At 42.2% G+C, this 25,941-nt stretch overlaps 1 protein-coding gene across 16 annotated transcripts in view; it reads right to left on the minus strand.

The window, feature by feature from the left end:
- Window positions 1-25,941, minus strand: part of ttc29 (tetratricopeptide repeat domain 29) — a 445,918-nt gene that overhangs the window by 209,921 nt on the left and 210,056 nt on the right. The window lies entirely within an intron of this gene.

The raw sequence follows: 25,941 nt of genomic DNA on the forward strand, positions 1-25,941 counted from the left end.
GTCGTGCAAAATGGCGTCGGTGCTAGACATTGACTTGCTCCCAACTAGGAGGATCAACTGCGCATGCTGCAGGGGGACCCGGTCTCCCTTGGCCCAGTGACTCTGGGCTGGTGGGGGAAGGCATCCATATCCACAGTCGGGCTGAGGTGGCCTTTATATCAACAGAGGAAGAAGAGGATATTGCTGGAATGGAAGAGGAACACCAGATGGAAGAGGAAACAGTTATGTTTTAGGGAAGGCATTTAGTGAGGCAGACTTCTAAATTTAAGTCTGATCCTCACCACTCAGATTTACCTTCAAGTTGAAAATTTGGATGTACAGATAAGTCAATGATTCTCAATTATGAAGGATCAGTTTGCTAAAATGAAGGGAGAAATTGCTTCTGTTAAAATGGATGTGGCAAAATGTTTGAAGGCTGTGGATAAGGTTCAGGACAAATTTAAGATTGAAGAAGAATTTATTGACTGTAAAGATTATGTTGATCAGTGCAAAGGAGAATTTGTTTACTGTGTGGGAAATTCAGAAAAATGACTGGGTGGGAAATTCAAAAAATGACCTGTTGAAGATTGATGCTTTGGAAAACCAAAGTCTGAGGAATAATGTTACGATAGTTGGTCTTGTGGAAGATTTTGAAGGTCTGGACCCAGTCCAGTATTTTTAGAAGTGGATTCCTGAGGTTTTGGGAATAACTTATTTTCTGAATGGTCTGGAGTTGGACAGGGCTCATTGAGCAGTATAAAGGAAGCGGCTTCCTGGTCAAGCATCACGTTCCATCTTGATTCATTGCTTGCATTACCAGGACAGAGAATTGATTTTGAAACTTGGGGTACAGAATGAGAGAAGTAATCAGGGGCCATTGCTTGTTAAAAATAATGGTATTTTTTATGCTGATTTGAATCAAGCTGTGATTAAATGACGTAAAAGAATTCAATTCAGCTAAAGCTGTTCTGTGGAAAAAGGGTTGTTATCCTGCTGAACTTAGTTTTTCTGAAGATTATCAATCTCAATTTTTTTCTGATGCTGAAGCTCTTGTCTACTAATTCCTTACCCGACAATAGGCAGGGTCAAAATTCAGACAGGTTCCCTCAGCAGCTGGTTGTCCTTCAGAAAGGGAAGAATGGTAAACGAAAGATGGAATCTCAACAGTTGATTGATATTGGAATTGATGATGATCAAGTTAACTGAGATTTGGAAGAAGCATTTCATACTTTAGATGATTTTGTTTTATTTTTGATTGTTCCGTTCATGAGGGGGTGGAGTTGATGGTTCAATTGCTGATCCTTCCGAAGTCACCTGCCACCTTGTGGCATTTGTTACTCCCATATAATTGAGGGAGGTAATGTTATTCAGTATTTTTTTATGTTTTTTTTTAATGGGCTTTGTTTTTTTTTCTTTGAGGAGATCTTTAGCTTTGTTTGTGTTGATGTCATGGGGAGGTGGGTGCTTCACCATTTATGGTGGGATGGTTATAGTGATGTTATATGGCTAATTAAAATTTTGCTACTTTTAATGTTAATGGGATCAATAATGCAATTAAGAGAGTATTATCAAATATTAAAAAATTGAAGGTTGATGTTGCCTTGCAAGGAGACATATTTGAGAAGGAATATCAAAAATTAGAGATTGGGTTGGACAAGTTGTAGCATCTTTTAATTCCAAAGCAAGAGGTGTCGTTATTTTGATCAAAAAGAAGTTAGCTTTTAAATTGGACTCAGTTTTTGAGGCAGCTGGTAGACTTTTCATTGGTAAATGTAAAATTTTCTCTGAATGTTGGACTTTAATGAATGTTTATGCTCCTAATATTGATGATGAACAATTCATGGTGGATTATTTTTTTAATTTAAGTCAGGCTTATGATAAGATTATGGTAGGAGGTGACTTTAATTGCTGTTTAGACCCATTATTAGTTAAATCTCCTAAATTAGTAATTAGAACTAAAATAGCTAAACAGTTAATGGTGCTAATGAATGATATGAATTTGGTAGATATATGGAGGAAATTAAATCTTAAAGAAAAAAAATTTTCACTTTATTCTTTTCACCATGATTCGTATTCGAGAATAGATTTGTTTTTAGTATCAGCACAATTACAAGGTTGAGTTTTTAAAGCTGAATACAAGTTTAGGATTTGGTCTGATAATTCCTTGTTATTAATTACCTGTACTGCTTCATAGAGAGTAGAGAATGTTTCTTTGGCGATTTAATTCTTTTTCGTTGAAAGATCCTGAATTTTGTAAATTTATAAGGGACCAAAAGCAACTTTTTTGGAAAATTAATACAGGATCAGTTGACGGTAAATTTGTTTTATGGGATACTTTAAAAGCTTATTTACGAGAACAAATAAAAAGTTATACTGTTAAAATTGAGAAACAACAATTGACTGAGACTAACAAATTGGAAAAGGAGATAGATTTTGTCAAAATATTTACAATGGAATTCTATGGAAGTTAAGAAAATGTGTTTAGTTAATTTGAAATTATGGAATAATTACAAATGTATAAGTGTGGGAAATTATTACAGAGAACTAAACATATTATGAATTGGGTGAAAGAGCATAAAGTATTAGCATGGCAGTTAAAAATGGAACAAGCTTCTAGAACAATAAATTCTATTAGACATGGTGGCTCAATGATTACATATAAACCACAAGAAATTAATGATTAGTTTTGTATGTTTTATAAGAAACTGTACACCTCTGAGGCATCGGAAGATGAAGTCAAAATTGAAATCTTTTAAAATCGGGTTTAACTTTACCTTCCTTGAAGGATATGGATATTAAGGATTTAAATGCTTCCCTTAGTACTAAAGAATTGATGGAAGCACTCCGGTCTATGCCGAGTGACAAGTGTCCAGGGACGATGAGTTTACTTCTGAATTTTACAAGGAGTTTTGGGATTTATTAATTCCTTTATTGATGGGAGGTTCTGGGGCAAGTGGTAAAGACTGGGTACTTCCCAGACTCTTTTTCTAAAGCATATACAGTGAAACCTCATTAGAATGTGATTTGTTAATCCACAGAATTGCTTAGAGCGCGGGTGTCTGTGGACCCCAAACTGCTAAGGGGCGGGCTGATGACAATCAGCCAGTGACCTAACTCCCTGTGCCTGACAACCCCACTCCCCACTGCCCCTGTCCCCAGCATGGGATGTTGGGGCAGGGACATCCTGCGTGGGCCATGCCAGCTGCCCTGCATATATATGCATCTGTTCCGCGACTCAACTGTAACGCGGTATGAAATCTTGGACCCCAACTACCGCGTTCTAATGAGGTTTTACTGTATTACTGTTACTCTTAAGAAGGATAGGGACCCCTTAAAGGCAGAATCTTTATAGATCTATTTCTTTGTTAAATGTGGATTATAAAATTGTTGCCGAGGTTCTGGTTAATAGATTAACTAAATACTTACCTGATTTGTGGATCAGGTGGGTTTTTTTAAGAATTGATATTCAGCAGATAATGTTGTGAAGTTAATTTCTTTGTTAACATTTCTCGAACAGTCTGATCAACCAATGGTAATTTCTCTTGATGTAGAAAAGGCCTTTGATAGAGTAGAATGGATTTTTTTGTTTAAAGTTTTGGAAAAGTTTAATTTCAGGCCTCTTTTTAGTGGTTGGATTAAGGCTTTATATAAAAATCCTACTGCTTGGGTGGTGACAAATGGACAGATGTCTTTACCCTTTGTGTTATCTGGATCGTCTAGACAGGGCTGCCCTTTGTCAGCTGCTCAATTTGCATTGGTTATAGAACCTTTGGCTCAGATGATTAGACAGGATAGTACTATTAAAGGTATTAAGGTGAAAACTGATGAATATAAAATAAATTTGTTTGCCAATTATGTTTTGATATATTTAACACAACCTTTGCAATCCTTGGGGAACTTGCATAAGTGATTGGAGCAGTACGGCGAGGTATCAGGATATAAAATTAATTGGGGAAAAGGTGAAATTATGCCCTTAGATGAAATGGATTATTCACTTTGTAGACAGGTTGTGAAGTTTAAATGGTCTAATCGGATTAAGTATTTAGGTATTATAATTGATAGTAATTATAATCATTTATTTAAATTAAATTATCTACCTTTATTGTCTAAAATTTAGTATGATTCAAATTGGTGGAAAGATTTACCTATAACATTGATAGGATGGGTTAATTGTATTAAAATTAATATCTTTTTCAGTCTGTTCCTTGTAGGATTCCTCAAATTTTAAAAAAAGATTTTAATACTTCGAGAAAATTTTTGTGGAAAGATAAATTGGCAAGGGCTTTACAGAAGCTAACTTGGAAATATGCATTAGGAGGTTTGCAACTTCCTAATTTTCAAAATTCTTATGAATCGTTTCAATTGAAATTTGGATGTTTCAAGTGGATAATCCTTTGATATGGGCTAATATTGAATTATCTCAGATTGGTGAAAAGAGGTTGGATCAATTTATTTTTCAATGGAATTCTCAGTTATTAAGTAATTGTAATTTACCTGTGCTAAAAAAAAATTAATGGAATTATGGAATAAAAAGTGAAATTTCAGATAAAACTTTTGTTTCAAAATGAGCTTTTTCCCTTCATGGTTAATAATCAACTTTTGAAGTTGTGGGAACAGAAAGTAATTAAATTGGTAGAAGATTGTTATGAAGCCGGTTATTTCTCTTTTCAAAGAATGAAGGAGAAATATGAAATATCTTCGAGTACTCTTTACTTGCTATCAAGTTAAAGCATTATTATTGGACAATTTTGGGTCTACTTTAAGGTTACCTATACGGTCCAAATTTGAGATTTTACTTGCTGATGGTGGTAAGAAAGGATTTGTATCTGAGATGTATGCTTTATTACAGAATAAAATACTTAAACTGGATGTTTATAAATCTAAAATGATGTGGGAAAAAGATTTGGCGGTATCAATTGCTCAGGATGATTGGATGACTATTTGTGAGGATAGCATGACTAAAATTGTAAATGTAAAGTATTGATTAGTTCATTATAATTTCACCCATCAATTATATTTGACTGGAGAAATTAAGGAAATCTAAAATATTAATCAGAAGAAATATATTTGTGTCATAAGGAAATGGGTTATTTTTTACATTCTGTTTGGTTATGTGAGATGGTTAAATCTTTTTGGAGCAAAATTAAGGAATTTTTAGAAGTATGTTTAAATTTCACTTGATCCTTTGATATAGTTATTGGGTTGTATTAAAAAAAAATTGAGTTTGGAGTTAAAATTAAATAAATTTCAAATTGCCTTTTTGAGATTGGCTTTAGGTGTAGCTTAAAAATGTCTCACAATTACTTGGAAAAATAAGACTAATTCGAGTAGTTAAAGATGGCATGGGGAATTGAGATCTTGTATTCCATTGGGGGAAAAAATACAATTTATGAAATAATTATCTTTGTTAAAATTTGGAGCCCATACATGGAATTTATGCAATTTAATTATTATCTTCTTTCCCATAAATTGATGGTGTTGACCAAATCTATGGCAAATAATTGAAGAGTATTATGTTGATCTCCTTTTTTACTACTTTCTTTCTTTTAGGGTAGTTTAGAGGGGGGCTAGGAGGGGTGGGTGGGATAGGATCAGGGGATGGAGTAGGGTCAGGGGGCGAGGGGGTTTTATGGGATAAAATATTATGTATTGGCTTACATTCTGTTTGTATGATTTATGTTATAAATAACATTTTAAAAAAGTAGGGGAAGGTAGCCTTCACCCAATACTTGTCAATCTGCTTCTGGAAGATAGAAACCCCATTAGTAATACTGAAATGGACTCTCTGGAATTGATAGAGATGACTGTTAGCCTCAAATGCTATATATGGATGGTCCTCAGAACAGATTGGCAGCTGGTGATGAGCAGCTTTCAGGTCTATGGCCGAATAGACCTGATACTGCGCAATATCATTCACCATGTTCAAAATTTGACGGAGAGGTTATGAGCTCACCACGGGCTGGTGCTCAATTCGATGATACCTTTGTCGAGCAGATGTTGTCTCAGACTTTATAAAATCTCGGTCCGCTGTGCAATAGGTTTTCAGTCCAAGGACTGATTTGGGAAGTGGGGGTGGTGGAGGCTGCATGTTGGTTCTAATTTTAGGGAGGCATTTAAGTGGAATGTCTGTCTACCTTCACAGTCACTATGGAATTGCTGAGCTGGTGAGGTCTGTCCTGATCTAGGACCATTGAGGGTAGGTCCCCGGAGACTCCATACTCAATTGAGTGTCCTGGGTTGCCCTGCGTGGGTAAGATGGTGTTAGCCTTGTGGCACGGCAAGATGGCTGCCCTCCTTTCTCTGGCAATGATAGTGCTGAGTTTGCATTTGAGTTGTGGCAAGATGACTGCCAAGACATTATGCGTCATTTCCTCATTGCTGCCCTTTATCGGCGTGTACCGCAGCAAGTGGGTTTGGGAGAATTTGGAGCAGATGACTTGGAGCTGGAATCGGATCTGGGAGCAGTGCAGGCCGCGGACTTTCCCGGGCTTCCCCTCGTGCGGCAAATGCTCGCCCTTTCTTGGCACAGCTGGAACAGTCTTTTGTTGGGAAACAAGATCTGGGATGCTGGTTCTCGCTGCAGAGAAAGCACTCCCTAGCACTGAATGCAGCAGCCGTGGGAGCGGCTGGTTTTTGGAAGGGCTCACCTGGATGAGTGAGTTCGCTGGCTTCGAGGTCATCGTTCTTGAGCTTGGCCTGTTCCAATGATTTGGCCAGTTCAACGTGGTTAGCCAGGTCCTTCTTTCCCAACTTGAGCAGTCCCTTCCTCATGTATCTTGAGTGGACCCCTGCGACTAGTGTTTCCCGATCTGTTCTTCCTCATGAATGCGGCCTGTAGCCACTTTGTACCTGCACTTGGTGAGCACCCACAGATTCAGCAGGTAGTCATAGATGGTCTCTGCTGGCTGCTGGCGAAAGCAGGTCGGTGCCTCACTAGGACTTAGTTTTGTGACTTCAGGTACCTAGCCCTTATCACCTCTGGCAGCATCATGTGTAGTGCAGTCCCTGATAACTGCATGTCCTTTCGTTGCTCCCCCTCGAAACAAGTGCAGACCTCCTGAGTTCTTCAGTGTGGAAGACATCTCTGGTCATGTTTACGTAGGCCTGGAAGCAGACTAGCCAGTATGTGAACTCCTCAGCCGCATCGGAAGACAGAGGGTCTATTAGTAGCATATCTGGCTTCCAGCATTAGGGAATAAGCTAATAACATTGTAATGTGAATAAAAGCTCTCACGTGGAGGGAGAACTGAATGGTTTTGTGTAAAGTGTTTGGCTTCAGCAATGCAAAGACTGCTTTCTCCAGATGCCTTGTGACTTACTGAGAGGTTCCAGTATTTTCCTTTATGATATTCATCATCTGCAGTTTCTTGATTTTTTTTTAAAATGGGAAAACACAAACAACAATCCAGCAGTGGAATGAAAGAGAATATAATTAACAGTATGTTTTAGACTTTCAAAGGTAAAACAGGAGGTTTTTCAAAAATAATGGTATCTTCATCAGGATTTAGTTGGAACTAGTTTACTAGTAGTAACAAGTGGAATGGAGTACAAAAGAGAGAGCAGCATTCAGACTATGATCAATTTCTTCCTTCTATATATACCCTAGTTCCAAGAAAACTTATTTTAAATTTCAGGATCTAGGCTTTCATACCCTATTCTACAACTAGACCCTTGCCTTACTACCTAATAGATCAAAATTTGTAAAGATGGGTAACAACATCTCCTCCACAATCTAACTGAATAATGGTATTCCTCAAGGATGTGTAATCAGTCTCCAACTATACTCTTTCTACTCCCATACCTGCACAGCCAAATACAGTTTCAACTCCATCTTCAACTTTGCTGATGACATCATAGTTGTGGGCAGGTATCAAATAATGACAAGACAAAACGCAGGAAAGAGTGGTGTCAAGATGACAATCTTTCTCTCAACATCAGTAAGATGGAGATGATCACTGACTTCAAGAGAGGGGGCAAATACCACACCCCTGTCCACATCAACGGCACTACAGTGAAAATAGTAGATAGCTTTAGGCACTTCAGAATAAATACCTGACCACGGGCCAAGCAAATTAATGACAACCATAATGGCATACTGATTCCTCTACTTCCTTTGAAGTCTAAGAACATTGGGCAAGTCTGTCTTGCCCTTCAACAATTTCTATAGGTGCACCATCACAGAATACTTTTTGATGCATCACATACATCTCAGTGGTATGGGAGCTGCTCTGCTCAAGATTAGAAGGTAGTGAATTCAGCTCAGGACATCATGCAAACTTTCCTCCACTCCATCATCTCTTGTTGCTTAGGAAAAGTACTAATATACTGAAAGACCCATGACACCCTGGACACACTATCTTCTTCATCACGGAGAAGGATCAAAGATGTGCACCAACAGGCAAAAAGACAGCATCCTGCAGCAATTAACCTCCTGAATGAACCACCCAATAGTGCTGTTATGGTGGCCTTACTTGATGCTAATTGGTCTTTTTTCTCTTTGTAACTCTTCACTGGTTCTCAAACTTTCTTTCCACTCACATACCACTTTAAGTATTCCTTATGCCATAGGTGCTCTGTGATTAGTAGGGATTGTTTTAGGTGGTATGTGGGTGGAAAGAAAAAGTTTGAAAACCACTGTTTTACTCGTACCTAATTGACTCGTTATGTGCATGGTTTCATAACTCCAAAGGAAATGGACCAATAACAATTTTTCTCAAGCAAAATATTTCAGTAAGAATTGGGTCTAGAGTAGTGACTCTCAACCTTCGTTTTCCACTCGTATACCAACTGCACTGGGTAGGTCATATCTCCAGAATGGAGGACCATCGCCTTCCCAAGATCGTGTTACATGGCGAGCTCTCCACTGGCCACCGTGTCAGAGGTGCACCAAAGAAGAGGTACAAGGACTGCCTAAAGAAACCTCTTGGTGCCTGCCACATTGACCACCGCCAGTGGGCTGATATCGCCTCAAACCATGCATCTTGGCGCCTCACAGTTCGGCGGGCAGCAACCTCCTTTGAAGAAGACCGCAGAGCCCACCTCACTGACAAAAGACAAAGGAGGAAAAACCCAACACCCAGCCCCAACCAACCAATTTTCCCTTGCAACCGCTGCAACTGTGTCTGCCTGTCCCGCATCGGACTTGTCAGCCACAAACGAGCCTGCAGCTGACGTGGACATTACCCCTCCATAAATCTTCGTCCGCGAAGCCAAGCCAAAGAAGAAAGAAAAAAGAAGAATTATGCACGGCCTCTGCGCGCTGATCCTCCTAGGCCTTGACTTTCAGAGTCAGTTTAGGAGCGTGATTATGGCGTTCGGAGGCCCCAACCACCATTGACAGGTTGGATTGCATAAGTACAACCTGTGTAAGGTAAAACATCATGAGATGGGAATGTGTAAGGAGTTACCCTGTGCAGGGCTGTAACAAGAAGGGGAGGTGTCCTTGTACTCCTGTTAGGTAAAACATCATGAGATGGGAATGTGTAAGGAGTTACCCTGTGCAGGGCTGTAACAAGATGTGAATGCATCCTTGTACTTACAAGATAAGAGAGACATTGATGGATTGAGAGGCAGGAAGCTAGCAGGGAAAGGATAGCAACAGTTTTAGTCATTGGACAGGTAATGATATGATGATGTTCTAAGCACGTATCCAAGGGTATAAAAAATCACCATTTTGCTGATAACGGCAGAATGCATTCTCCGACTAACATTGTTAGTCGCAAGTGTTACAATCCGGTAATAAAGAACAAAGAACCCTGATTTCGACTCAGTCTGGTGTTTGTCTCACTCATTCATGAACAAAGCAGACCTAACAATTTGGTGACCCCGACGTGATGGGTGAGTGAACACTGGACGACGGTTTCTGTTTTTTCTGACAATCATCTCAGCCGGCTGATAAAAAGGTCCAGAGAAGCCTGTTTTAACAAAATTCTCTTTTTTTTAAAATCTTTATGATTGTCAGTAAGAACTGGAGATCGGACAAATTAGATGACCACAATTGAAGGTCGCATGCCAGGATTGTAACACGTAAGTGATTACAGTCAAGATAAAAGTCCTTAAGGTGTTTGAATGACATTTATTAAGTGCTTCGCAAGAAACTACTAGAGTTTAAAAGTCTTTATTGTGTCGTTGCAAAGTCCAATAGAGTGAGAAGGTGGTCTATAAACAATTGAGGACCTGAGTTTTCTGCCCTAAACTGGTTATTAAGAGGAGAAATCTCCCACGTGAAGGTTGGGCTTTGAAAGAAAACAAAGGTTCAGGCTTATTGGCCTCAATTGTATCTGAGAGACTGACTTATAAATGTCCGGTAGGTATGATAATGTCTGTACACTTGAGAAGTTAAGAATTTATTTCCCCAATTCGCCGTGGTGGAATACCACAGCAGACACTAGAGACCTTGAGACAACAAAAAAAAAGTACTCAGGAACGCCTGCCTGGTGAACAAGAACGACGACAGAAGGCTGCGACAGCTGTGTCCGGATCAGGTAGGAGATATTAATGAAAAAGTTGACAAACTCCTAAGAGACACCCGGTTTATTCGAAATACTTTTGATAAGTTAAATGAGGGTATTCCCAACATCACCAAGGAGATAAAGTTATGTAAATTCATAGATTGGTACAGGGAAACAGGACAAAAGTATAGCCCAAATATTTGGTTTTCTAGTTGTAATTTAACTTTCAGACCCCTTTGGGAAAACAGAGAGTGGAAAATGAGCAATCAGAGTATACAGGACAGTCTGAAGTCAATTGGAGGACAAGACTTAGAGACTGTTCCTTTAAAAGATATTAGTCATCCAGCTTGCAAGGAGACATTTTTAAAAGCAATTTTCGTTGACATAGATCCCCTAAACGGACAAAAACCTAAATTAAAACAGGCATTAGAAAGCGGTCCCGCAGCTATGGCTGTACAGTTGCCTGCTAAGACTTTTGACCAAGTTATTAAGGAAATTAATCAGGAATTAGAGGAGCGAAATACCAGTAATGTGGCATTGGAAAAACAAAAAATGCTCCGAAAATGTGTAGACCGCTGGAGGAAGAGGGGTTGGTTACCCGGGGGCACTGAGATGTTCCTGACAGGTGAGGGAAACAAAATTTTAAAACGTAGAGGCTTAGATAAGCTGGAAGAAACAAAACACAGAAGGGAAAGGAAAAGTGCCTGTTTCCAGTTTCCAGCCACGAAGTGTCCGGGTTTGCTCTCTCCCTCCCTCCTTTCACCCTCCCCCCTCTCTCTTCTCTCCCCCTCTCTCTCTTCTCCCCCCCCTCCTCTCTCACCCACTCCCCCTCCCAATCCCAATCTGTGGCGGTGCTGCCCTGAAATCCCCAGGTTGGGCAGGGCAGAGAAATACAATTTGGTTTTAATTTTGTGCCCACAATTCCAGCTCCGCATCAAATGGGATCCTGTTTTATCCTCTCTCCCTCCCTCTTTCCCGCACCCCCACCATTGCGGGATCAGGGCAGACATTGTGGGCTGACGTGTAGCTCACTCGAGGTGGGAGGGAAGGAAGGAGTGATAGTTCCCAGTGGTGGGAGACCCAATCTGATCCAGACCAGTGATCACAGGATGAGAACCTTTTAAAACCTTTGAAACGAAAGTGTTAATCTGAAGACTTTTCTCCCAGTGGGGCCAGTGCAAGGCATTTTCTCTCTCTATCTCTTGTGCTCTGTGTATCTGCCTCTCTATCTCTTTCTCTCGCTATGCTCTCTCTCTCTCTCTCTCTCTCTCTCTCTCATAGTCTCTGGATGTATGTGATGTCATGTATGTACTCTGACAATAAATCATTTATAAGTGAGTCTTATACAATTATACAAACGGGACACAGAAAACAAAATCTTTAATCGCGAGTCAGCAAAAAAGAGGGTGAGAGACAAGGAGATGCAGTACCGCGATGTCCTAGCTCTATTTGAAGAATTTGGTCTCCCTGGTAACCCACCTGTTACTGCCCCTGTAGAAATAGCTTGTAGACCCCCGCCCTATACATATGTGGAGTCAAAAGGTGCCCCTGGCACCCCAGATGGGATACTGGAGTCACGTCCCTTATATCCAGATATTGAGACACTGGGGTGTGACAAGAACCTCGGGAATAGGGACACATCAGACGAGGTACAGGCCCCTTTAATAAAAATAGAAGGGGGAGTAATAGATGTGGAGACCCCTCTGGAGTCCAAGAAAATAGAAAAGGAGTTAGAGATACAGAAATGGAACATGAAAAAGGTTCAGGATAACATTAAAAACTTAAACAGAGATATTAATGTGCTGGGGCAGATCAGTGAGGATCAAAAAGAATTAATGGTAGGTGTATTGAAGGAAGTGGAAAAGATAACTACAACACTGTCAGGAGAAATTAAAGCTGAAGGAATGGTAATAGGAGTAAAGGACGAAAAGTGCAGTACAGATGAGGAAACGAGATACGATCCACCATGGGAGGAAAGTAAAAGGAAAAGACTCGGGAGGGAGAAAAATAGAGATGCCTACCTGGACATAGTTAGAACAAAAGAGAAAGATGTGAAACAACTAAACTATGGCCGAAAAGATTATCTTAGAGATGAACGTGACCAATATACCTTTGACCCTGAGACATTGGAAGCTGATAGGGACAGTGACAGTGACGAAGAAGAGTCAGAACGAGGTGGGATAAATAAATGCATGCCAAGAGTAAAGAAGGAGCAGAAATCCCCAAAATTGAGATATCAATGCCCATTACTGATCACGGGACGGGGAACTCAAAAATATGTACCCTGGTCACGAATGGACTTAGAGAGTTTAATGAAAAAACTACCTCCGTTGAGTAATGGGGCTAGTCCATGGATTTCTTGTTTTGAGCGAGAAACCTGCCAAGAACAATTAGCACTCGCAGATGTCAGAACTATCATGATAAAATTAAAGGCAGAAGGGGCCCTGAAGCAAATAGAGAGAATTGTAAGAAGCAGTAAATTGGGGGATGAAATAGAATTTAACCCACTTCGGAATAAATTTTGGGAAGCACTTAGAGAAACATTTCCTACACCCTATAGTTTGGATGCCTTGGTAACCCTTCAACTAAAGGAAGGAGAGACTGCACACGAGAATTTCACTCGAGCATGGGACTTATGGGAAACAGGGACTGGAGAAAGACCCGACCACAGCCCCTTAGGAAGGGCTCACTTTCGTAATGGGATAATAAATGGACTACCTGCTACGGTTCAAGCAAAATTAAGGGACATTGTGGGATTAGAGACAATGTCAGAGGATTTGTGGAAAAGACACCTGACACATGCAATCAAACGACATCGTCAATCAGAGCATGCTAAGTCAGAAAGTGCGTCCCAGAAGGAGGTGGACAAGACAACCGATAAATTGGTGAGAGCCATAGAACATATAGGGGTTAAATTAGCGGCCCAACAGATAGTCCCACAGGTCATGGGGCCAGTGATAAATCCGGGACCCCAAGTAAGAAATGGTTGGGAAAGACAGCTAGGTACAATGTATAGAGGGGAACATGCAGTATGCTGGTACTGCCAAAATCCTGGGCACTACCAGCGGAACTGTCCGGAGGCTGGGAGAGCAAGGGGAAAAAGATTACCCTCTATTAGAGGCTATCGGGAAAGAGGAGGAAACTTAAGAGGACAAGCAAGGGGTAGGGGTGGACACATTGATGGGCCCCAGAGAATCGGGGGGTGGCAGAGTGATCAACAAGTCCAGGCACCTCAGTGTAATGACTATATTGAGGAAGGTGCTGAATTTGATTATTGAAGGTGCCCTGGAGAATCAAAAATCACGCCTCCCTGGGAGCCACCAAAAATTTGGGGGACGGTAAATGGAGAAAAAATTGAATTTATGGTTGACACAGGGGCAGCAGTTACGACAGTGATTAAAAAACCCCCAGGGAGCACATTTTCGGGCAAAACATTATCTACAATAGGATTCTCCGGGATAAGGGAAACACAGCCCTATACAGATAACATCGACATGACATTTGGACGACAAAGGGTTAAAACGCCTGTCCTGGTTGTGCCAAGTTGCCCCATTAATTTATTAGCAAGGGACATTCTTACCAAACTAGGAATAACCATACAATGTTCTGAGAAGGGCCTTCGGTTAACATACCCAGGGGATACAATAAGAAGGGGAGGACAGTTTATAGTAATGACCCCATCTAACGCTTCAGAAGACTCTGTGGAGGTTAGTATTTTCTGGAGTCGGCTACTGTATGATGAACCAGGCCCAGGGCTGATTAAACAGTTTTTTGAGTGGAGGGCCAGTATTCCTCGGTATGGGGATTACCATTATCCACTAGATCCTATGCATGTTACATTAAACTACACCATCCACCCGGACCAGGAATATGAGGAGAGGTGGGACTCTCTAAAAGAAGGGAAGACAGAAACGATACATTGTCCATTTATCTTTGTAGGTAAGGAGGGAATAGCTGCTATGGTTGTCATGACAGAAGAACAAATGGAGTGGTTCTGCTTAGGAGTGGAAAGTGTGCCTCATGTGACCTTGGGTATTGCCAAAGATCATCACGCTCGACAGCTGGGTCCGATGGTAAAGGAAGCGATAGGGTGTGAATACAGGCAGACAGAAATCCCGGGATATTCCACCTCGGAGGGAGGAAAATTTGTCAGACTGAATATTGAAGCATGGGACCAGGTTGTGAATGAGAAAGTAGAAAGAGACCGAGCCATAGAAGGAGAAAATATTGATCACAGAGACTCAGACAAATATCTTTCTAATCTGAGTCCACATATATGGACAACGGGGCCCTATGATGTGGGAGTAATAAAAGGAGAGGTATTTCTAGAATTGGCCAACCCCGGGCAGAAACCAATATGGAGAAAACAATACCGCTTGTCGCCCAGTCAGGAGGAGGGTATTAAAGGAACGATAGAAGGGTTAATGGAGTCAGGGGTTTTAAGGGCGGCACCTGACAGTATGTGGAACACGCCCATCATGCCTGTTCCCAAACAGGGTAGAAAAGACTGGAGGATGGTACACGACCTCCGGGAGATTAACTTGGCTACCAAGACCATCGGGAGACCAGTCCCAGACCCATATGTAGCACTTAGGGCTGTGAGTCCGGAGCACGAATACTATACTGTCATTGATCTGGCAAACGCATTCTTCTGCTTGAAATTAGCTGAGGAATGCCAAGACTGGTTCACTTTCACTTACCAAGCACATCGGTACACATACACTAGATTACCTCAGGGTTATAAGGACAGTCCAGGACTGTTCAATCAGGCCCTTAGCGAAATCCTAATGAAATTAAAGCTCCCGGAAGATGTTACACTGATTCAGTATGTAGACGACCTACTATTAGCAGGGAAAACGCCACATGAGTGCCTGACAGGGACAGCAGTTTTACTCAAGGGGTTAGGCGAGGCTGGATTTAAAGTAAAAAGGTCGAAATGTCAGATCGGAAGGAGGGTGGTAACTTTCCTAGGAAGACTCGTGGGTAAAAACGGTACGGCCATGTCTGAGGCACATAGAGAAATGATACTAGGGTATCGAAAACCTACTACAGTACAAGACATGCTGGCATTCTTGGGGTTTTGCGGGTATAGTTGAACATATGTCCCAGGATATGTGAGTCTGACCCAAAGTCTGAGGGAAATGGTCACAGAGATAGGTCACCGGAGGCTTAAAGAACCAGTCAGGTGGAATGTAGAACGTGAAGCGGTTTTTCTGCGTGTCAAACAAGAACTGGGAAGAACGATCAGCCTGGCTAATCCAGATTACAGTAAAGAATTCTACTTGGACGTGGCTGAAACTGAGAGCATTGTTAGCTCAGTACTGTATCAGAGAGATAGAGGAAGAAGGAAAGTACTAAGTTACTATAGTTGCAGACTGGATAATGTAGAGAGAGGAAAAGCCCCATGTCTCCGTTACCTCGCAGCAGTAGCTAGAACGATACAAAAAACCGCGCATATTGTTCTCTGTCATCCCCTAGTTGTTAATACAGACCACAGTGTCTCAGCCCTTTTAATGTCTAATGCTTTCAGCTTTTCGGCCAACAGATCCATTAAGATGGAGGACGCCCTTAAGGGTCCTCACATCACCTTCAGGTCACCCAGGGACAACTATTCCAACATGGCTAGAGGATTGAACTCGGGGTTTATGGAGACGCATGACTGTGTAGCAAGAGTCAAGGTAGATTCCAAGCTGAGGGAAAAGCTATTTGAGGAACCCATGGAGGAGGTGGACTGGGAGTTATTTACAGATGGAAGTTGCCATAAAAATTCTGAGGGTAATGTGGCGGGTTATGCAGTGGTAGGATGGGAGGATGAGGCACCCTATCTAGTAGAGTCCTCTATCATTCCCCAACCGGCATCAGCTCAGTTAGCAGAAGTGATAGGGCTCATACGAGGATTGGAGCTTAGCGAAGGTAAAACAGTTAATATTTATACTGACTCTGCATATGCTTGGAGTGCAGTACATATTGAAGCACCAGGCTGGCTAAGAAGGGATTTTCGGACTGCTGCCGGACAAAACGTCCGTCATGATCTGGTTTTACGGAGACTGGTCAGGGCGGTCATGCTTCCCCGGGCTCTGAGCCTAATTAAGGTGGCGGGCCATTCCCCAGATAACACAAAGGAAGGGAAGGGAAACGCGGCGGCTGACAGGGCAGCCAAACAGGTTACTGGTTATCATGAACATATACAGGGGATGATTTTGAGGTCCCATAACAAAAAAAATGAATCTGAAACTAAGGAGACTTGTAGCAGATTGAATGACTACACAGATGAGAAGGGAGAGGGACCCCCACCGAATATTGAGCACCTAATAGAAATACAGGAAAAAGCTAGCCCAAGTGAGAAAGAGGAATGGATGAAACGCGGTGCCACTCGACAGGAGATCAGCTATGAAAATCAGACAGTACATGTTTGGCGCTCCCCTATAGGTACGATAGTTGCCCCTCGTCAATTACTCCCGCTATTATTTGAAGAAGCACATGGGCCGACTCACATTAGCGCCACCAAAACTTATAATACGCTTAAACAACATTGGTGGAATCCCCACTTACGCGAGCACATTGACAACTTTAGAGCTGAATGTACTATCTGCAACGGGCATAACCAAAGGATCACCTTACCCCACCCGCTTTTACGATTTCCAGTACCGACAGCCCCGTGGAAAGAGATCTATATTGACTATACAGATATGGGTACTGACCTTAGGACAAAGGAGGGTTACCGATATCTTTTAGTGGCAGTAGATAGGTTCTCACGATGGGTGGAGGATATTCCAACAAAGAAAGAAGATGCGGATAGTGTAATAGGCTGGCTAACGCGAGAGTTAATACCCCGCTATGGAGTCCCCAGCAGGATATTCTCTGATAATGGGTCTCATTTTAAGAATGAGCTGATCCGACAGGTTGAAGAATACCTAGGGATCAAACATCGTTTTGGTAGTGTCTATAGGCCTGAGAGCCAGGGGTTAGTAGAAAGGGCAAACAGAACGATAAAATCTAAATTAGGGAAAGTTTTAGGGGGGACCAGGTTGAATTGGGTTGAGGCATTGCCATTAGTACTGATGTCTATGCGACAAGAGAAGGCCAAAGATACCTTCCTGTCACCGCATGAGATTCTAACGGGTCGACCCATGCCCGGTCCAAAGACTGATCCAGCATGGGTTAAGTTGTGGGAAGAAAGGGAAGTGGAACTGGATCATTATATGCAGATGCTGGGTAATATGGTTGCTTTAGTTTCACAACAGGTGGCGAATGCTAGTAAGGAGAACCCGGACACCGAAGGAGTTCCAGTAAAGGAGGGAGACCTGGTGTATATCCGTAAACCAGGTAAAGTACATTGGACTGAATTTAGGTGGTCTGGACCATACACTGTTACCGCCGTAACAGATAGGTCGGTAAGAATTGACAAACCAGGGGATCATAATTGGCATCATTTTGCCTACTGTTCCAAGGCAAAACAGCACGTAGCCAGCCTTGATAGAATTGATGAGACTCATGCAGACGATACCGGGGGCCCTATGGGCAGTACTACTAATGGGATGCCAGATAAGTCAACAGAATAGCTCGGATTCTTGCGGGGCCAAAGTTATTCTAAAGGTAGACAAAGACAGGGATAACACCTTCCAGTTCGATCTATGCAGTATAATAGCGTGTGGTAAGAATGAGGCGTCCTGGAGAGGATATGATATTTACATGTGTGCCTTTAAAATAGGATATCCTAAATGGGGTCTACATGTCTGTCCGTCTTGGGGTGAGGTTTGGTGGTGGACAGGACCCGACACTAGATGGATAAGAAAACCCCTTAACAAAGGGTCCAGCAAACCTTATTATAATTTTTTCACTAAAATCTCCCTGATACGTGGTGCTGTGACCTATTCAATGAAAGGAGAGAATCCCCTGATTTTGACAGTAAAGGCGGGGCTGCGCAACCCGTGGAATATGAAGGGATGGAGCTCTAAGACATGCGAGGGGGGCACAGGGAGAGAACATGGTGTCGGAGACCTCTTCTATCTAATGATTGGAGTGTCTATTAATGGAAAAGATCCTTGGGGAGTGGTGAGGTTCGACTTACAAACATACACAAAGGACATAATTAAACCCACTTCGAAAGAGGGGGAAGTGAGAAAATTCGACGGTACGAAGATGTCCAGGGGAGAGAAGATAGCAATTGAGACAGGTATTGATGAGTCAAACTCCTGGATAGATCAGATGGGTAAATATGCGGACCAAGCAGGGTATGGGAACTGCTGGGTCTGTGCCCGAGGAAGGCCATTATTACGGATGAGCAGATCAATTTTTGAGGAGACAGATGCTATGGACTGCGCCTTGAACCTAATGTCAGAATCCAACCCACTGAATAGGTGTCTGATATGGGAACAGACGTTTCCCATAGCTCCGGCTAATGTAGCTCCCCCTGTCTTTAGATCCACAGGCATAACTAATGTTACTTGTTTTGCCAACAACAACACAGCAGCGCACGTTTTCCATGTGGGTTGGCTGCCCAGCGACTCGTGCAGGACTCATGTTGATCTCTCACATAGCAGTAGTGCAACCCGCTTGACCCAGGCTAGGGCGGATATTTGGTGGTTTTGTGGAGGAAGAGTGCTGTACAACTGGCTCCCCGCTAACTGGGATGGTCGGTGTGCTCTAGTAACCCTTAATGCGCCAGTGCTGATTGTCAAAAGGCAGGAGGGAGACGAGGATTCCCTAGAATTGCGCCACACAGAGAGTTGGCTGTGGAGAAAAAGGAGGAGTGTTGGACTCTTGGGGCCGGGAGGAAGGAACCCTGATGGGGTATGGATTGATGCCATTGGCCAAGCCCGGAATATTCCGGACGAATTTAAATTAGCCGATGAGATTGCAGCTGGGTTTGAAAGTTTTCCTGTTTTTAGTGCAATTTTTCCCATCACTGTAAATAAAAATGTTAATAGGATCAACCTTATTCACTATAATGTCCAGCGCCTTGCAAATTTGACCAGGGACGTTATTGAGGCAATACATCAACAACTGTCAGAAACTTCCCTTATGACACTTCAGAATAGGATAGCGATTGATATGGTCCTGGCAGAGAAAGGTGGAGTGTGTGCTATGTTTGGAGATCTATGCTGCACTTCTATCTCTAATAACACAGGGCCAGATGGATCACTCACTAAGGGGTTAACGAAACTTAGGGCATTGGCGAAAGAATTAAAAGCCCAGTCTGGAGTCTCCAATCCTGTTTTATCCTGGTTACAGGGAGTGTTTGGGAGATGGAGCACATTGTTAGGACAACTTTTGCTGGGTTTGTTCATTTCTGTATCAATTTTTATCACTTGTGGCTGTTGTTGTATTCCATGCATTCGAACGCTGGTCATGAGGACCATAGAGAGAGCCTTTGCTGACCGTGATGAACTGCCTCCGAAATATCAAGCTGTGCAGGCTGTGGAGCAAGACTATCTCACATTACAGGAGGCGGAGAAAGTTGCTGAGATCGATCTGGAGTCTGATGGGGAATGTGATGGGAAGGAGGGATTGTGAATTAGATTGTTACACATATAATTTTAACCTTGCTTGTAACCTAAATATTATAACCTTGATTGTAGAACAAATATTATAACATTGATTGTAACACAAACATTATTAATCAGATTGTAGAACAAGTATTATGAATTAGATTGTAGACCATATGTTAAATTGGGAATTTACTAATGTACGGGGGGGTTAGCTAGTTTTTTGCTTGGGGGCAAATGGGATGAAACTTGTAAACGGGCAATGGGATCGGGGTGACGGATGGGGGGTGTACGCAAAGGAGGGTTGGGGGAGCCCTCGCCCACCAGCCGAACTACCCTGTGAACAGAACCCGTATAGAGCTTGGCAATAATAGGCGAACTAATGTAACGCGGTGGTAGCATAGTCAGGGCGAGATTGTCCTCTAAAGAGGACAAAGGAGGGATTGTAAGGTAAAACATCATGAGATGGGAATGTGTAAGGAGTTACCCTGTGCAGGGCTGTAACAAGAAGGGGAGGTGTCCTTGTACTCCTGTTAGGTAAAACATCATGAGATGGGAATGTGTAAGGAGTTACCCTGTGCAGGGCTGTAACAAGATGTGAATGCATCCTTGTACTTACAAGATAAGAGAGACATTGATGGATTGAGAGGCAGGAAGCTAGCAGGGAAAGGATAGCAACAGTTTTAGTCATTGGACAGGTAATGATATGATGATGTTCTAAGCACGTATCCAAGGGTATAAAAAATCACCATTTTGCTGATAACGGCAGAATGCATTCTCCGACTAACATTGTTAGTCGCAAGTGTTACAATCCGGTAATAAAGAACAAAGAACCCTGATTTCGACTCAGTCTGGTGTTTGTCTCACTCATTCATGAACAAAGCAGACCTAACACCTGACAAAACAGCGTTCTCCAGTCCTCAGTGAAAAACATGCAGATGCACAACCAGACAGACAATACATAATGTGGACGAGTGTTAATGTATCAAATAAATAAATAGATATTATTTTGCGAGTATGAGTCTGGGATGGTTAGTGTGATCTGTTTCTTTGGTCTTTCAGCATTCTCACTGCCCATGGACAGAAGCTGTTTCTCAGCCTGGTGGTGCTGGCTCTAATACTCCTATATCTCTTTTCAGACGGGTGCAGCTGAAAGATGTGTAATGTGACTGATTGTACTCGGACTTGAGACGAGTACAAACACACTTTTAATAGCTTACAATCAATGGCTGGTATATACAATAGTCCTCGGGTGAATCTAAGGTAAGGTGTCTATATTGGGGTAGGTAAGGGTGGAGCCCAGGGAAGAGCCAGCCATCTAAACTACACACAGTCAGTAAATTCCAGTTTACTGCAAGATGCAAATTAGATGACACTGTGTGCAGGGTGTAAGAGGACCTCAATGATTTCATGCGCCCTCTTCAGACAATTATCTCGGTAGTATATATCAACGTAAGGGAGAGCAACTCTAGTGATCTCTGCCACTCTTATGGTACTGTAGATTGACTGCCAATCCATTCCTCTGCAGCAACTGTACCACACAGTGATGCAGCCAGCCAGGATGCTGCTTGAGAAGGCTGACATGACGGTGACCCTGCAGGGCCCCTCATCGGGTCATTGTAAGGGCAGTCGGTGTGAGCCCCTTCTCACGAATACGCACTGATAAGTCTTTAAGTCCTTGGGGATGTTATGTTTGGGCTAGCCGAAGGACCAGGGACACCAGTTTTTGTTGCAAGTTCTTAAGAGTTGCCGCAGGGTCTTCCGGACTTTTATTGGGGGCCTGGAACTCGCCGGAGATGGCCTTATCTCCTTCAGGGTAAATAGAGAAGCCGCTGTTTCTGGCAAGGCTCGAGGAGGGGACTGTGCATTTACATCAATGAGAACTGGTGTTCCAATTATTCCATTGTGATGTCTCTCTGTTCAGTCAAGTACTTCCTGGTGAAATGCAGACCCTTCCACCTGCCTAGGGAATTCTTGGCCTCACTGATTGCTGTAGTCTCTGTTCTGCCTACTGCTAATGAGGGTGAAGCCATGAAGGAGCTTTATGGTGCCATCTGTGAATCCCAGACTTGCTATTCGCATGGTGACTTCAATCACACCAACCTGAAGAAGGTTTTACCACTTGCAACAGCATGTGAACTTCACCGTAGATTTGGTTTACACTAACATCCCTGGTGCACACAAGGCTGCACCTTGCCCCACCTTGGATATTTGGATCACATATCTGTCATGCTGGCCCCAGCATACAGACCACTATAGGTCAGTTTTCAGGGAGATCAGGTGGTGGGTGGGGGCAGGGGGCGGCACAGCAGCACTGGAAGACTGCTTGGAAACCACAGACTGGAGCTGTTTCAGGGAGGTGGCCACCTACAATGGTCACATAACCACTAAGGAGTACACAAGATCAGCGACTGGCCACATCAGCAAGTGCATTGAGGATGTCACTGAAATCAAATGCTTTAAAACCTGGGCTACCAGAAACTATGGTGAGATGCAAAGGTCTGGGACTTCTCAGTGCTTGTGATTCTGCTTTCAGGATAGGGTGGAGGGTGGCACTAAGATCAGCCAGGACTGAACTCTCCCGTGCAATCCAGAAGGCAAAGTGTGGATGTGTATAGAAGATCCACAGACAGCTGTGTGACACGAGACACATGTGGCTAGAGATCAAGTCTATAAACTGATCACGTCAACCTTGCGAGTTAAGGACAATGATGTCTTCCTTCCTGACAGAATGAACATCTTCTATGCACAGTTTGATGAGAAGAAGAGTATGATGTCAAAGAAATCTCCATGTTCCCCCCTGAAGAATGGGCCCCCTACATAACCACAGCCGAGGTGAGGAGAACCCTATCCATTTTGAACCAACACAAGGCAGTGGGACCAGACAACAAACCTGGTTGGGTACTGAAGGACTGAGCAGACCAATTGATGGAGGCCTTAATGGACATCTTCAACATCCCAGTACCCAAGAGGGTGACAATAACAGACCTCAATGACTATGGACCTGTGGCATCATTTTAAATGCTTTGAGCATCTGGTGATGGAATGAATCAAAGCACACCTCCCAGAGACGCTGGACCCATTTCAATTCACCTATTGCAGAAACCGTTCCACAGATGATGCTATAGCCTTATCCCTTCTCAGTCCTGACCCTCTTGCAGAACGACGCCTCATATGCCAGGCTGCTGTTTATTGACTTCAGCTCGGCGTTTAATATGACCATTCCCCAGAGGTTGGTGGAGAAGGTGTCCTCACTGTGTCTCAACACCCTCTCTTTAACTGGATCCTGAACTTCCTAAAGGAAAGACCACACTCTGGGTTGGTAGCTGAATGTTAAGCAGTCACGCTGAGCTCTGGCACATCTCAAGGCTCTGTGCTCAACCTGCTCCTGTTCATGCTGCTGACCCTAGACTAAATCGCAAGATCTAGTTCTAACAATTCATTTGCAGATGACACAACAGTAGCTGGCCCCATCAACAACAACAACGATGAGTTGTTCTACAGAGAAGAGGAGGAAAATATCAATGGTGTGAGTAACAACCTGAGTCTCAATGTGGAAAAAATGAAAGAGATGATCGTGGACTTTAGAAGGACCCTCCACTACACATCAACAACTCTGTAGTAGAAAAAGTGGAGAGCACCAAGTACCTTGGAGTTCTCTTAACTAGTGACCTATCATGGACACTCAACATCTCATCACTTGTCAGGAAGGTGCAACAGTGATTGCACTTCCAGAGAAGAGGGAAGTGGGTAAAGCTACCGGCCACCATTATGTCCACCTTCTATAGGAGCTCTACCAAGAGTGTACTGGTTGGCTACATTAGTGTGGTACAGTTGCTGCAGAGAAATGGATCAGAAGATCACTGAAGTCTCCCTCCCTAAATTCAACGTGATCTACTGGAATTGTTGTCTGAAGAGCGCATGCAAAATCTTTGAGGATCCCCTCCACCCTGCACCCAGCATCTTTCAGCTGCTCCCATTGGGGAAGAGATACAGGAGTATCAGAGTAGCATCACCAAGCCGAGGAACAGCTTCTTCCCATGGGCAGTGAGAATGGTAAACAACCAAAGGAACTGCTCACATGAACCATCTGAGACTCCCATATGTACAAAACCTTATTTATTTGTACAGATGAAATGCTTGTCCTGTTTGTCTGTGAGTTATGTCTGGTTGTGAGTCTGCATGTTATTCACAGAGGACTGAAGAATACTGTTTTGTTGGGTTGTACTTGTACAATCCAATGACTATAAATTTGACTTGACGACCAATGTGGCCAACTACTGTTGTCATCTGCTAACGTAATACTTATGGAGCTGTATTTGGGGATGCAGTAGTGCGTCAGTAGCTTGAAGAAGAGTTGGCTGAGCACACACTCCTGAGGTGCACTAGTATTTAGTGTGATGGTGCTCGACATTCTGCTCCCAATCCAGACAGACTGTTGTCCTTCCATTAACATTGGAGGTAGTCCAAAGGAGAATGAATAGGTTAATTTCTGGGAAGAGAAAGTTGTCCTGTCAAGAGAGGCAAGATAGTTTTGGTCTCTATCCCCTGGAGTTTAAAAGAACAATGGATGTTATTATAAAAATAAGAGTTTGACAGAGTAAATTTTGGGATGTTCTTACCAGCGGTGACTCACAAACAATGGGACATGGTACAAAATGAGGGTCATTTAAAACTAAGGTGCACACAAATTCCTTCTCACAAAGGGTAGTGAACCTTTTGTATTCTCTACCACTGAAGGTGATAAAGGTTAGTCATTGGGCATATTTAAGGTAGAGATAGATAAACAGATGAAAGACTGAAGAACTGAGGGTAATGCATAACTGGTATAGAAAAGTTGAAGCCAAAATAGTGGAAAAGACTTTGGGGACTAGTGACCTAGTTTTGCTTGTATTTTCTTGTGTACTTCATTTGACATTCCTTTATGCTGCCCAATCTTCTGAACCTTGATCCTTATTGCTATGGAATCCATCCAAAAATGTAAAGAACCCAACTAAGAAATATAGCCAGAGTTATGGACAAATACAAATAATAGGTTGATATTGATGCAGATATAAAAAAAAATAGATCACATTTTTAACAGTGGTATGATGCAATATCCTAATTCATAGAAATCACTGGCTGACTAACTTTTTTTTATCACATTGAACAATTTAAATTACAAAAATTATATATGCGCTGTAATCTATCAAGAAACTTAATTTTTCAAATGTTTTGTAGTTTACTCAGTTCGACAATAAATCTGAATTAATCATGTAGTGCTGAACATATGTTTGAAAAAATTTAGTGCTTTAAGAAACTTGCATTGCTGGCCTTAAAGAGTTAATTTATTTTCTCAGAAAACAGATTTCCTTAGTCTCAAGGCTGAGGAGAGATATGGCATACTCTATTTGTATATCAAGGTGTTTCCAATTTCCAGCTAGAGAAACAGGACTCTTAACACCCTTATCCCCTGACAACTGTCCAATTATGTACATCACACACGACCTACTGTTTGCAGAAGAAGTAATCAATAAAGGATGTGGTTGAGTGAACACAGATTTTGGCTGAACCAATGCATGAAAACTTAATCATTTGTTCAGTGTGGAGAAATCAAATATAGCAGAGATGAAAACAGTCACTCTGGGGGGTTGCCAATTGTGCCACCAAGTTTGAGGAGCAAAGCTTTTAGCAAGAAGAAAATGGGACTGGTGACAGGTGGAAATTTAAACGACTTCCTTCATTTCATGAATTAATGTAAACACTTTAAATTAATTTTTTCTTTGGTCATTTCCAAAATTTAATCTAGGAAAGAACCAGTTTAATTTAATAAATTCTGAAGCTTACTGGACTGTTGAATTGCATTTAATATAAATGCAGTATATATAATGCTAGAGTTGTGACACTGTCGAAGCATTTGAAAATTTAAAAAAAACACCTGCTCTCATAAGGAATCATCTCTGGCTAAACAAAAAACAACTAAACAAAAAATAGACAATATGAAAAATGATTTTAAAATTAACACACTTTTAAAAGTGAAATTA

The sequence above is a fragment of the Narcine bancroftii genome, chromosome 3, assembly GCF_036971445.1.
Source record: "Narcine bancroftii isolate sNarBan1 chromosome 3, sNarBan1.hap1, whole genome shotgun sequence".
Classification (NCBI taxonomy): Eukaryota; Metazoa; Chordata; class Chondrichthyes; order Torpediniformes; family Narcinidae; genus Narcine; species Narcine bancroftii.